Source organism: Betta splendens, chromosome 7 (genome assembly GCF_900634795.4).
Source record: "Betta splendens chromosome 7, fBetSpl5.4, whole genome shotgun sequence".
Taxonomy (NCBI): domain Eukaryota; kingdom Metazoa; phylum Chordata; class Actinopteri; order Anabantiformes; family Osphronemidae; genus Betta; species Betta splendens.
Window position 1 is genome coordinate 16,843,400 of NC_040887.2, and position 12,011 is coordinate 16,855,410.

The window sequence follows — 12,011 nt, forward strand, 5'->3', positions numbered from 1 at the left end:
GCTGACAAAGGATCCTTGTTTTATTTCTGTTTGGTAATTGTGTTTTTTTCTTCTCAAGGCCTCCAAGAAGAATTTCACAATCCAAAGACACTGAAACCCACTGGACACAATTAGAACATGAGTCTGTTTTTCTGAGTCCAGCTCATGTCAGATGTCTCCATTTATGTCTTTATGTGTGTTGGTTTATGATCTAAATTACGTGGGTGTGATTGAGGAAAATTAAGCATTTCTCCTAAAATTCCCTTGAACTAGTGGTTTATAAAAACTTTACATGCTGGTTTAGGTTCATGATCGTCTGAAGATCAGTTATAAGCCGGAGCCCACTGAGGTTTATAAAGGCTGATAATGAGCAACTCATTCCATTTAGTCCATTAGTCCAGGAGCCTAAGAGCATTTTATAGAATCGTTAATATAAGGATTTATGTTTTGAAGTTGTCCTGTAACCGAAGAAGATGGTTCCATGAGGGCCCCATGGGCCGCGTCCCTGTTATCCTGCTGGGCCCAGCCCCTGGCTCCCAGTCCGTCATGAGGCCAGAACCCACACTGGTACAAGCTGCTGTTTATGATAGACCACAGTAATAAGGGTTAGTTTGTGTACTGATGTTCAGGTCCAGGGTGTGAAGCTCATTCTTGATGAGCTTCCGGCTGCTCCGTCAGCGATCTGACGGCCTCTGTTCATCTATTCTGAGCTGCAGAGCATCGTTCTCCATCCTGTAATTAATGCACCGCAGGCGAAGACGCTTCTCACTCACACAGTCCCTCTGTTCCTTTCTTTAGTCGCTCCTCTGCCCTATTGTCTCCTTTTTCTCATCACCCCTGTCATTTTCTAGAGTTCTGCTGTAGGCTCTCACGCTAGTGTTCTCTCTTTCACAAACACACACACACACACGCACACACACACGCACACGCACGCAAACACACAAACACACACACACGCACACACACACACAGTTTGCACATATTCATTTCGGTCTAAACTGATCATTTCTAAGCTACAGCGAAACATTTTTTTCATATATGACTCATCGTGTTTCAGGAAACTAACTCAGCACAGACAGACGTACGTAGAGGTAGGGTCAGGAGATAAGGCACAGATGCATCATGGGAAAGTCACCCACTGCCACACTATGTCATGACCAAAATTATGACTCATCTTTATGTCAAGTTCGTTAGTGACTCGGTTAAAAGGTTTTTGTTGTGTAAAGGCAACAAAGCTACACAAACATGTCGGATCAACTGTCTAAAAATTTTATATTTTGAATATGAACAAGTATAAGAAAACATTAATTGTCCCACAGTGGGGAAATTGTGTCACAGCAGCACAATAGAGAGTTGAAAATACAGCATATACAGTAAAGCCAATTTGAGCTAGCAAAGTACAGTAAAAGGTGAACAGAGTAAATATGGAGTCTGTCAGGGAACACGGATGTGGGGGACCTACATGCACAGCTCAGAGACACACAGGTACGTATGGATCAGGTTTAAAGGCAAGCTGTTGGTCAGGTTCACAGGCAGAGGTCAGTACACAGGTTGGCAGTAAGCAGAGGTGCAGGTAAGGAGCAGGCGGATTCACAGGTTGGCAACTGGTCAGTCAGACCTGGCTACGGTTCACAAAAGGATCGGCAACTTAGAGGAGCTGGATACTGGACAACGCTGGAAGGTGCTGTTGAACACGCCATGATCTGGCAGAGGACTGAGGTGAGGACTGGTGGTTAAATGCACAGGCTTGAACGCTCCATGAGCTACAGGTGGTGAGTCACGTGACTAAACAGTCAAGTAGTGATGGTGAGACTACAAAATAAGGCAGGAAATGGCTGAGAAAAAGGACCGGATTGGAAGGGTCATTGCATATTGTATAAATGTATAAATAATATTATATAAAAATATATAAAGTAAGATATAAAAATATAAATACTGCACAGGTCACATTTGCGCAAAGGAAATTAATTAAGCTGAAGTCTTGTTTGAAGGAGAAAACTAGACTAGTTCTATCCACGGGTTTAATTCAACAGAAAAACTCCCAATAAATGAAGGTTTGAGTCACAGTCACCGGTTGATCATAATGAGTTAATGGCTCAGTTCACGTGTAGCTTCCTCCATCACCGCTGATGTCCTCCAGGATGTCATTGGCATAAATGAGAACATCGTGGAATGGTGCATCATTTCATTCCTCATCATTACAAGTAATCGTAGACGAAAAAATGTGGCAGTGGTCCTGCAGTTATATATAGTAGCTGATGCAGTGACAGTGTGATTGGGAAATAAAGTGAATTATTATGAGTTAACATACTTGTGTGACACTTGTGGTTCCTGCTGTTATTCCTCGGTCCACAGACATTTACAGACGTATGATTAGTGCCGTGGAGATGGACAGGCGGGAAGCTTTAAATTAGAAAGCCTCGCTGAGGTGTTGGACTATTCATTAGAGCGTCTTCATGATGAGTAGCTGAACCCAGCGACCGCATCGGCCACGCAAGCCTCGGTTCAGTCAGACTGGGTCAGACTGGGCCGCAACTAAAGACCTAGAGCCCGGCTCCGCCAATAACAACAGTAATTAGCACTTTCACTCAGTGAAGAACGAGAAGAGTCCACACACACACACACACACACACACACACACACACACACACACACACACACACACACACACGCGCACACACACACACACACACACACACACACACACACACACACACACACACACACACACACACACACACACACACACACACTTCCTTGTACTTTCGTCATAGTGAGGACCTCCATTGACTTAAAACCTTCACTAGCCTTCAAATTTGAAACAAAACCCAATTCTAACCTCAGCCCTAAAATCACATCTTAACCCTCGAACAAGCCTTCAAAGTTGTGGGGCCCAACTGTCCTCACAGTAAGAAAATACGTTCATTAGTACTCACTACACATGCAAGAACTACAGTAGTACATGGTTTGTGTCTTTTCTCCGTGTTGGTCTTAAGTTAATGGTCAGTTTTATTGGCAGTGTGACGTCTTTGTTAGTTGAATTATCTGTGTGCCCGTTGGTTTTAGTTCTCGCCTTTTGTGCTTGCTTGATATGGGTTGTTGGGTGGTTCAGTCAGTCTGTGGGTCAGTGGGTTGTTGGTGGGTCGGTCAGTCGTTGGCTCATTTGTTTGTCCTGTGATTTGTAACAGACATTGAGCCAGAGACAGCAAGCTTGTTACAGGTTGAACTCCTGATGCTAATGAACATGTACAACGTTTGCCTCTAGAAACATGCTGAGCTCGACACTCGTCCCCGGAGCTCCAGGAATCACTGTCACCCACATTCAGACAAACCAGCGACCTGTAGAAATCACGTCAGCCTCAGGAAGACGATTCTGGTTTGTGTAAAATCAACGCCAACAGAGTTTGTTGCTCATTGTATTTTCTTGGGTTTCAAAGAGTGTCAGAATGTGATTCATGCTTGAGTACTGTATGTATGAAGTCATTCATCACTCGCTCTTCAACCACATCAGCTCTGGATCCTGTGTTGTGCTCCATGTGTTGAACTTGGCAGCTTCAACTTTGAAGCATATGGAGAAAACTGAGAAGCTGCCAGTTGGAATCTGAGGGTGGGAGCTGTGACTCGATCAACTACTGCTGTTTGTTTCAGCTAAATGTTTTAATTGTTCAATTTAAATTTGTTTTATTTCTATAGCTTCAATTTACAAGAAGTAACTTTACAAGGTTTAAGATGTGACACAACTGAAACCCAACCAATCCCACAAACTTACTGTAACTTAAATATATATAAAAATATATATAATTTCCACCTGTTTTTATTAATCTCTGTGAACATAATGTAAAGTTTTTATGAATTAGGCTCATAATGAAATGTTCCGTTCCCTCTTTGCACGTTCACACGTTGAGGCCGTTCGTGCCGTTGTTCACGTATTCACTCATTGTTTGGTCTTGTTTAGTCTGTTTGTTCATACTTATCTCATTTTTTCCCACTCTTCTCCTTTTTGCCCTGCTAACAACGACTTTCTGAAAACTCCCCACATTTTTCTGTCCAGCGTTCATTTCCGGCACCAACCAAATATGTTCTGCCCATCAAATGTTTCTGTGCAGGGAGACAGCGAGCAGGAGGACGGGGGGGTGTGGGACAAGTGGGACTGGATTGTTTGGCCCAACAAGAGCAGTTGGTGGGAGATAAAGTTTTCTCATTTGTGGTGTGCGAGTAAAGCCTATTTTTTTCTTTTGTGGTGTTTAAAGTGCAGGTTTTTTCTTTTGTGGTGAGTCTGTGGGAACTGCTGAATGAGATGGAGTGATTCTTGAAGTCAATGCTATCAGCCTGAGACACACGCAAACACTGGGCCTTGTTCAGAGGGAGGAGGGGCCACGATAAGGATTTAGACGGGGCCGATGGTGATATCGGTGGGATGGGGTCCATGAAACCGAATGATACCCAGACAAAAGGAGAAATAAACATCTGAGGAGAGACGGCGCGGAGCTGCCACATATGTAGCAAAACACACAGAACGAAGATGTGGAGACGCTTGTTCTTGAAATTAGACGTCTTCATATTCTATAGTTTGACATAAGAAATAACTTTTTTGGCGGGTAGTGAATAACCTTATTATGAATTACAGAAGTCAATTCACAAACAAGGACAATTTGAACTCATTGAGCTAATACATCACCAGGTCAAATCCATATTGAGGCCTCATTAGCAACAGGTCTGAAGCATCAGAAACACAACATCAAACCTGAGTGGTGTCTGAAGCATCAGCTTTGAGGCCGCAGTCTCTGGGCTGCAACTACAGACGAAAGTTTGTGTCGTAGTTTAGTCCCGTTTGTGTTTGTGTTCTGAACATTTCAAACAGAGGTGAGGGTCTATAAGTATAAGACTGAATCTGAATCAGCCACTGTTTATTGTTACCTGGGCAATAGAATGGAGGAAAGGGTTGTTGTGTCTCACTGGTACTTACGAGCCTCTGCAGTGGGTGCAGTGTGTGTGTTCCCTTCTTGTCTGATCTGTGGACGCTCATCTCACCTGCTTGGTGTCAGATCCCCAACGTGTCGTGTTGCTTTGGTGACACTTCGCGGCGTCTTGGCCGATCGTCTTTGGGTCCAAATCACGTCACCGATGTGCAGAATTAAAGCAAATAAGACCACAATTCTTCCTGCGTGATGCTTTGAAGGTAGATGTGATAGATGAGTCAAGAGCGGAACCTCGCAGCTCTTTGTCCCGTCTGTTCTTCAAGCGTCTGAGCGACAGTTGGCTCATTGTATTTTTACATCATCATTAAACAGAACGACATTCTGCCTTCACACAAACACGTCTTTACTTTAGTTGTGTGAAAACATCACAAACCACTAATTGAAGCCCTACGCCTGTTTTCTGTTCATAGCTACAGTTATTTTGATAGAAAGTGATTTAGATGTGAAGTAGGATGAAGACGCTGCTATTCTAGAAGCGAATCAATCCATCTTCTTGCGTCTCTCCAGACGTCCCTCCCTCCGAACACAATGTTGGAGTTGTTGGTAGATTTGGGCTCAAATGCAGAGAGGAGCTGCTCACAGCTGGAAATGCACACACCGCTGACAGGTGGACACTACAACTCTTAATTGGGCACCGTGCACGTCTTCCTGTTAATCCACCGACTGTGTGTGTCAGAGCAGGTCGAGTGTCCCACCCAAAAACCGTCTATTTGTTAAAACAACACAACCTCATTCCTGCAGTAAAAGCCACTAATTTAAAACCTAAGTGCTGCTTTTCCACTTTCCAGAGGCTACAGCTGTTTTGAATGTGGTCGAGAGGAGAGAAAGTGATTTAGAGGTGAAATGGGATAATGATGACGTTCATTCTAGTAATTTCTGAGGCAAAAAGCGTCCTAATTTAAATCAAGACAGACAATCTGTGATTAGAGCGCGGCAGAGGAGCCGGCAGCCACGGGCACAGCTGATTATAGGTGCTATTGCTGGCATGAGTTTCATACTGGTACAGTTTCTAGTTGGCTGCTGAAAAAAGCATAAAACATTTAGGGTTTATTCGTTTTCATCTGTTCAGTAACGTTCTGGCCTGAAGGCATCATAGTTTGTCTGGACGTTCAGTGGTTCAGGGAGAGTGAGGGGATGAAGCCACAGGTTGTTACACATTTAATCCTAGAATATTTGTCTTTATTGAACCATTGCTGCTTCTATTCTGTTTGTAGGACTCTGTGTCTCCTAGGGTTGATGATGATCGAGAGGTCTGAGGAATGTGGTGGATCTCATGTTCAGCAGACAGTTGTTGTTTTTCATTTAATTGCTCTTAAGGCAGTTTGTCGGTCCCATCGTTTCTGCTGGGTTGCGTAAGTTAACCTCCCAGGATCAGTCGTGTTTGCACATGCTTTCCATAATTTAATGCAAATTATGTTTTATTCAGTGCCAGATGCTTCTCAATACACACAGCAAGTTTTTTTTTTCTTTGCTTCCAAGAAGATGGTTTCATTCCATTTCTTGAGACTCAAGCCTTCGTGTCCAGAATCGTTGGCTCCAGTGGTTCCACTGATTGTTGGATGCACTAATAAAGGTTAAAGTAAACCATGACCTTTACGTATCACTGTGTAAAACCATGTCAAGCTGCAGTGACAGGCTCCTGTCTGCCAGAACCTTAAACATAGTCAGAAAAATTAAAAAAGACACCAGCGTGACCACAGACTCAGTAAGTGAGTGGTGAAGGTCAAAGCTGGTGGACTGAAGTTTATAATGTTTAGAATAGGTCAGGCTAAATGTTTCATATTTAATGATTTAAACTATTAAAAGTGTAAGTTTCACATAACAAGTTTGTTAAGGAGTCTAGAAGGATTGTTATAACAGAAAACTGAGTAGATGCCGGTGGATGGTTGATCAGACTGAAAGAATAATAATAAATAAGAAAACAGCAAAAGAGAAAAATGTAGGATAATGTGGAGAAAACGTGGGGTCACTTAGAGACAGAATACATTTTTATGAAACGATGGATGAGTGAAAGGAAATGTAAGAGTGATGGTGAAGGAACAGAGACACAAGCTCAGTCGGTCGGAGCCGGAGGGAAAGTTATTCTGTGGTCGCTGCAAGTATTCAGAAAATGCTCAAGATGGAGGACGGGGTGAAACACAGGGACATGACTCCGAGGGGGAATGTGTGTGTTGTGGTTCACATGCCATGTTGTGTATTTACTGAGTGTGATGATGTGTGTGTGTCAGGATCAGAGAACTTGATGGTTCAGGTCAGGACTAGGAAATGTTTTTTGCTCATGACGACAGAAGAGTTTAGTTGGTACAAGAAATCACTAACTACTGTATAAGCATGACTTTAACCATCAGATCCCTAAAGAAGCACACACACACACACACACACACACACACACACACACACACACACACACACACACACACGCAGTAGATTTCTATCAGCTACTATAAAATACACGTGCTTTTATGCTTTACACGTGCATTGACCGGTGTGTACAGTATGAAGTCAGTAAAACAGGACAATGGTAGGATGCAGAGTGTGTGTGTGTTTGTGTGTGTGTGTGTGTGTGTGTGTGTGTGTGTGTGTGTGTGTGTGTGTGTGTGTGTGTGTGTGTGTGTGTGTGTGTGTGTGTGTGTGTGTGTGTGTGTGTGTGTGTGTGTGTGTGTGTGTGTGTGTGTGTGTGTACTTGTACTTGCATGGGTAGTGAGTACCAATAAACATATTTTGATGTATTGATGTAAATGTATTTGAAGGCCTCCTTGAGGGTTAAGATGAGTTTTGGTTTTAGCGGTTCAGATTAGAGGAAGGGTTAGATGTCTGCCTTTAGTTGTGATGGTTAGGGTTAGGTTAGAGAAGGCATTATGTCAGGGGAGGTCCTCACTTCGATGTAAGTACAAGGGTGTGTGTGTGTGTGTGTGTGTGTGTGTGTGTGTGTGTGTGTGTGTTTCTGGGAATTGTGTTGCTGCCACAGTGGGGAGATGCTCAGAGCAGCAGGAGGGTGGAAAGAGAGTGTGTGCTCATTGTTTTCTCTTTAAGATTACGGCGCCTTTTCAACATCACACACTCAATTCTGACCTATATCCAACACACACACACACACACACACACACACACACACACACACACACACACACACACACACACACACACAGTCGTGTTTCACATCTACTTGGGGACTCACCATTGACATACAGTCAGCCCCTTACCCTATCAAACCTTTGTTCTAATCTGAACCAAAACTCAATTCTAACCTCAGAAAAAGCCTTCAGACTGGTGGGGACCTGCCAAATGTCCCCATGTCAAAGGAAAAACACGCACGCACGCACACACACACACACACACACACACACACACACACACACACACACACACACACACACACACACACACACAGTGTGATGGGGGCAGCCATCGTGAAAGAGGACAAAGCCTGGCTGTTGATGAGAGGAGACAGAGGAACCTAGTGGATGTCGTCATGGCGACCTGCTGCTAACTTCAGCTTAACAAAACTTCAGTTTATTGTTACCGTGGAAACAGCACTTCACCAGCATCAACCACTTTTTATTTCTGATGTCTAATCTCTTATCTTATGTTCATAGCTCATAATGTCACTGCTTCTTTTCCACTTCTGTACTTTATCATCACAGTAAACAGAAGGCAGAGAACAGAACACTGTCAGGTTATTATCAGGCAGGTTTGTGGTTGTAGCTAACTGAGGGAGGTGTTTACATCCCAAGATGCTCTGAGGATGCGATGGGGACCAGGGAGCAGGCTGCTCTTGTGTGTTTAGCATCAGCCCAGAGGAGCAACGCGTTCTACTGTACATCAACCCACCAGCTGATTAATCTGCTCATAAACTCATATATACTGATGTCACTGACACTTGGTTGTTTACTTCCTGCTTCTAGTGGTAGACAAACAGCAGCAGTGTTCATGTAAATGACGTCCAGTGGATGTAAGCCTCCAGTGTGAGGTCTGTGGGAGATGGGCCGCCGGTATCTTCCCACACCAGGCGCATGCAGTGGAGCAGGGACGTCCTGCTGTGACCCGTCCACAGAGGAAGCGCAGCCTGTCGTCCTTTATTCACAAGAACAAATCAGTGGACAATCAAACCAGCAGCCTGTCAGCTCTTTTTCACTTTATGTCTTGTGGATCCTATTAAATTATTTTAACTTGAGGTCAGATTTTATTGCTCCCAGAGTCAACGCTTGGTAGCGTCCCTGCAGCTGGAGGAGCCGCTGGACACAGAAACGAGGGCTCAGCACAAAGTCAGCATTAACTCCTTGTTCCAGATGTCCTGTGGACACAGAAATCATTTAAAGGAGAAGCAATGATTTAGCTTTTTACCAGAATGTAGTCAATGTCCTGAACTGGTTCAGACTCGTCCACTCTGATCTGCTTTAGCTCCAACATCATAGAAGCTGACACATAATTTAGTACCAACTTCACAAAACTGCCTGGCCATAAACAATGTAGGTTAAAATCTAAAGAAGTTATTATTATGGGATAGAATGAATCCAAAGATAATTTATGTTTATCCCAGGTTTGTGTTATTTATTTTTTGAATCTCTGCCTCCATAATGTTAGATCCTCCATCACATCATCTCCTCATAATTATTTTATTAAATGTCATTATGTCCACATTTTGTTGAATCAGGCGTCACAACTTCTTTCACATTTGGGATCAGAGTTTCCTCTTCCTGTTTATGTTTCTTTGATTTTCTGAAAATTATGAGACTCTCACAGCTGAACTTCCTTTGTATAATGACACTATTGTGCTGCTCCATTAACCTCAACACAATACTGGTACATGAAGTCCTTCTCCAACGAGGAGCGATGATCTATTATCTATTGATTTGCTGCAGCCAGTCACTCAAGACTTTTAGACGGTGGAGTGTTGAAACTGGAGCAGATCTAAGCACCAACCAGGTTTCATGTGCATTAGATCAATGGCCTTTTCTCTTGATCTATGGCTCATTCAGAATCACCTCTGACGCCAGGAAGCGTTTCTCTGTTTGACTGGATCTTTACAGTCTCAGCTGTCGACCACTCGAGGGTGGAGGTCTCAGTCTCCTTGATCCAAACTGTTCATTTGAGACCTCGTCACCAGGAAATGTCCCTTCACTCGACAGGAAGTGTCCCCTCAGCTGGACACATGGAGCCATTACTTCCTCCTCAACCAGGCCAAGTATTGTTTGGAGCCGCCTCATTCTTCCTCTGACGGTAAACGAGGCAAGATGTGATTAACACATGAACGATTGTGTTGATTTAGCAACTTTGTAGAAGACATTGGAATCCAACATCACCGCTGATATTAAACCATCACAAAGGTTCAGCAGCTTCTGATCTCTGTCTAGGACATTTGTGATTCTTTCCTAAATATTTTTTACACAGTCTCCAGGAAAATCATAAACAGCTCCTCAAGGAAGACAGAAATCACACATACTGTAATAAATTACTGTTTATTCGTATCTTAATCCATGTTTTCCTTCTTGCATCACAATCTCTCATCAGTTCCCCTGCTCTTATCTGTCATGCTCCCCCGAAATCTTCCACTAGCAAAAAACAAGCAAAGACAAAAAAAGAAGGTTTCTGGAAAAGTTTGACATCATAATTTACATGTTAGAAACTAAGAAGCTGTTTAAAGCCATTAACAGTATAGAGACGTCAATAAAAGAGGAACAAATATCACAAGAACCAATAAAAATTTTAGGAACAGGTGGAAATCCTCATAAAAATAAGAGGAGGAGGCATTAAATCAAGAACTTTTCAATCAACAGAGGAAGACATGAGCAGTGAGAAGACAGTGATGGTAAAACCTCAGCAGAAGGGTTAGGGTTAGGTTTAGAGGATCCAGAGGAGGACCCCTTCAGAGGATGAGGAGGAACCACCACAGTAGATGCTCAGGTTTGTTTCCACTCCAAGCTTTCACATGGATCATGTCTCATCCAGCTGCTGTCACTGTTTGCTGGAAGCAACACATCCTTCAAGTCCCCCTGAAAACCTAAAAAGGCAGCTGGTGTCTCATCTACTGCCACTGGTTGAACTGGTTTGTGCATCTACATCTATTGTGCAACATGTCACATTGAGGAGAATGTGCAATAGGATGAGTTTAAATGAGATCCTTTCTCATCTCAGCACAACTGCTTTAGTGTGAATAAAACTAGATCCTGTGTTTGGATGCTGTTGGTATATTTACTATGCTTTCAATCATACTACAGTAATAATTATCCTTATTTCATTAGATAATTGTTCATACGTTTTTGATGATGATGGTTTGGTCAATGTAATTATAAATCTATGAAACTGAAATAAAAACATCTTACATTTTTATACAATTTAGTCTGACACAAACGTTAAATTTCAACAGGAAGCGCAGAGTCCAACGTTCAACAGTAAAGGGACAAACTCTCCAACACTGACCTCTAGAGGAAGGTCGCGGGAAACACGTGCAGGGGATTTATAAGCATAATACACCGAGACGATCGAATGAATGAACTAATACCACTATTTCTCACAGCAGAGCTCCACTACGACCAAATGCTGACAAACTCACGAGTCACTCACGAATGTTTTCATTTTAAACACTTCAACATAACGATGCGTATCGATGTGACTCAACATCTGCCTCAAAGCTTACTGCTGAAATCAGTACATGTTTAGGCGCAGTTCAGTTGATTTCACGAATTCCTGCCCACAAAAAAAATCTATATTCTTTTATTCTCATCACAGTTAGACCTTAACTAGATTTCAAAAGGTACAAACGCCACATATTGCCATAATGCGTTTTACACGTGTGTTCAATTCAATCATAATTTACACATTAGTACAGTTGTGTTTCAGACTCCATCTACTTTGACTTGACCAAAATACAAAACTAAGATGATTATTTGTTGTTTTAAAGAACTGGAGTGAAAACGTAACAAACCGCTCAACACTCAACTGTACTTCAGAACTTTGGAACCAGTGAAGCGAGGTTCATGAAACGAGTCACGTGACGCTTGAATCCATTCCACTGTCATATCAAACACACGAGCTTCGGCGGACGCGCCGCTA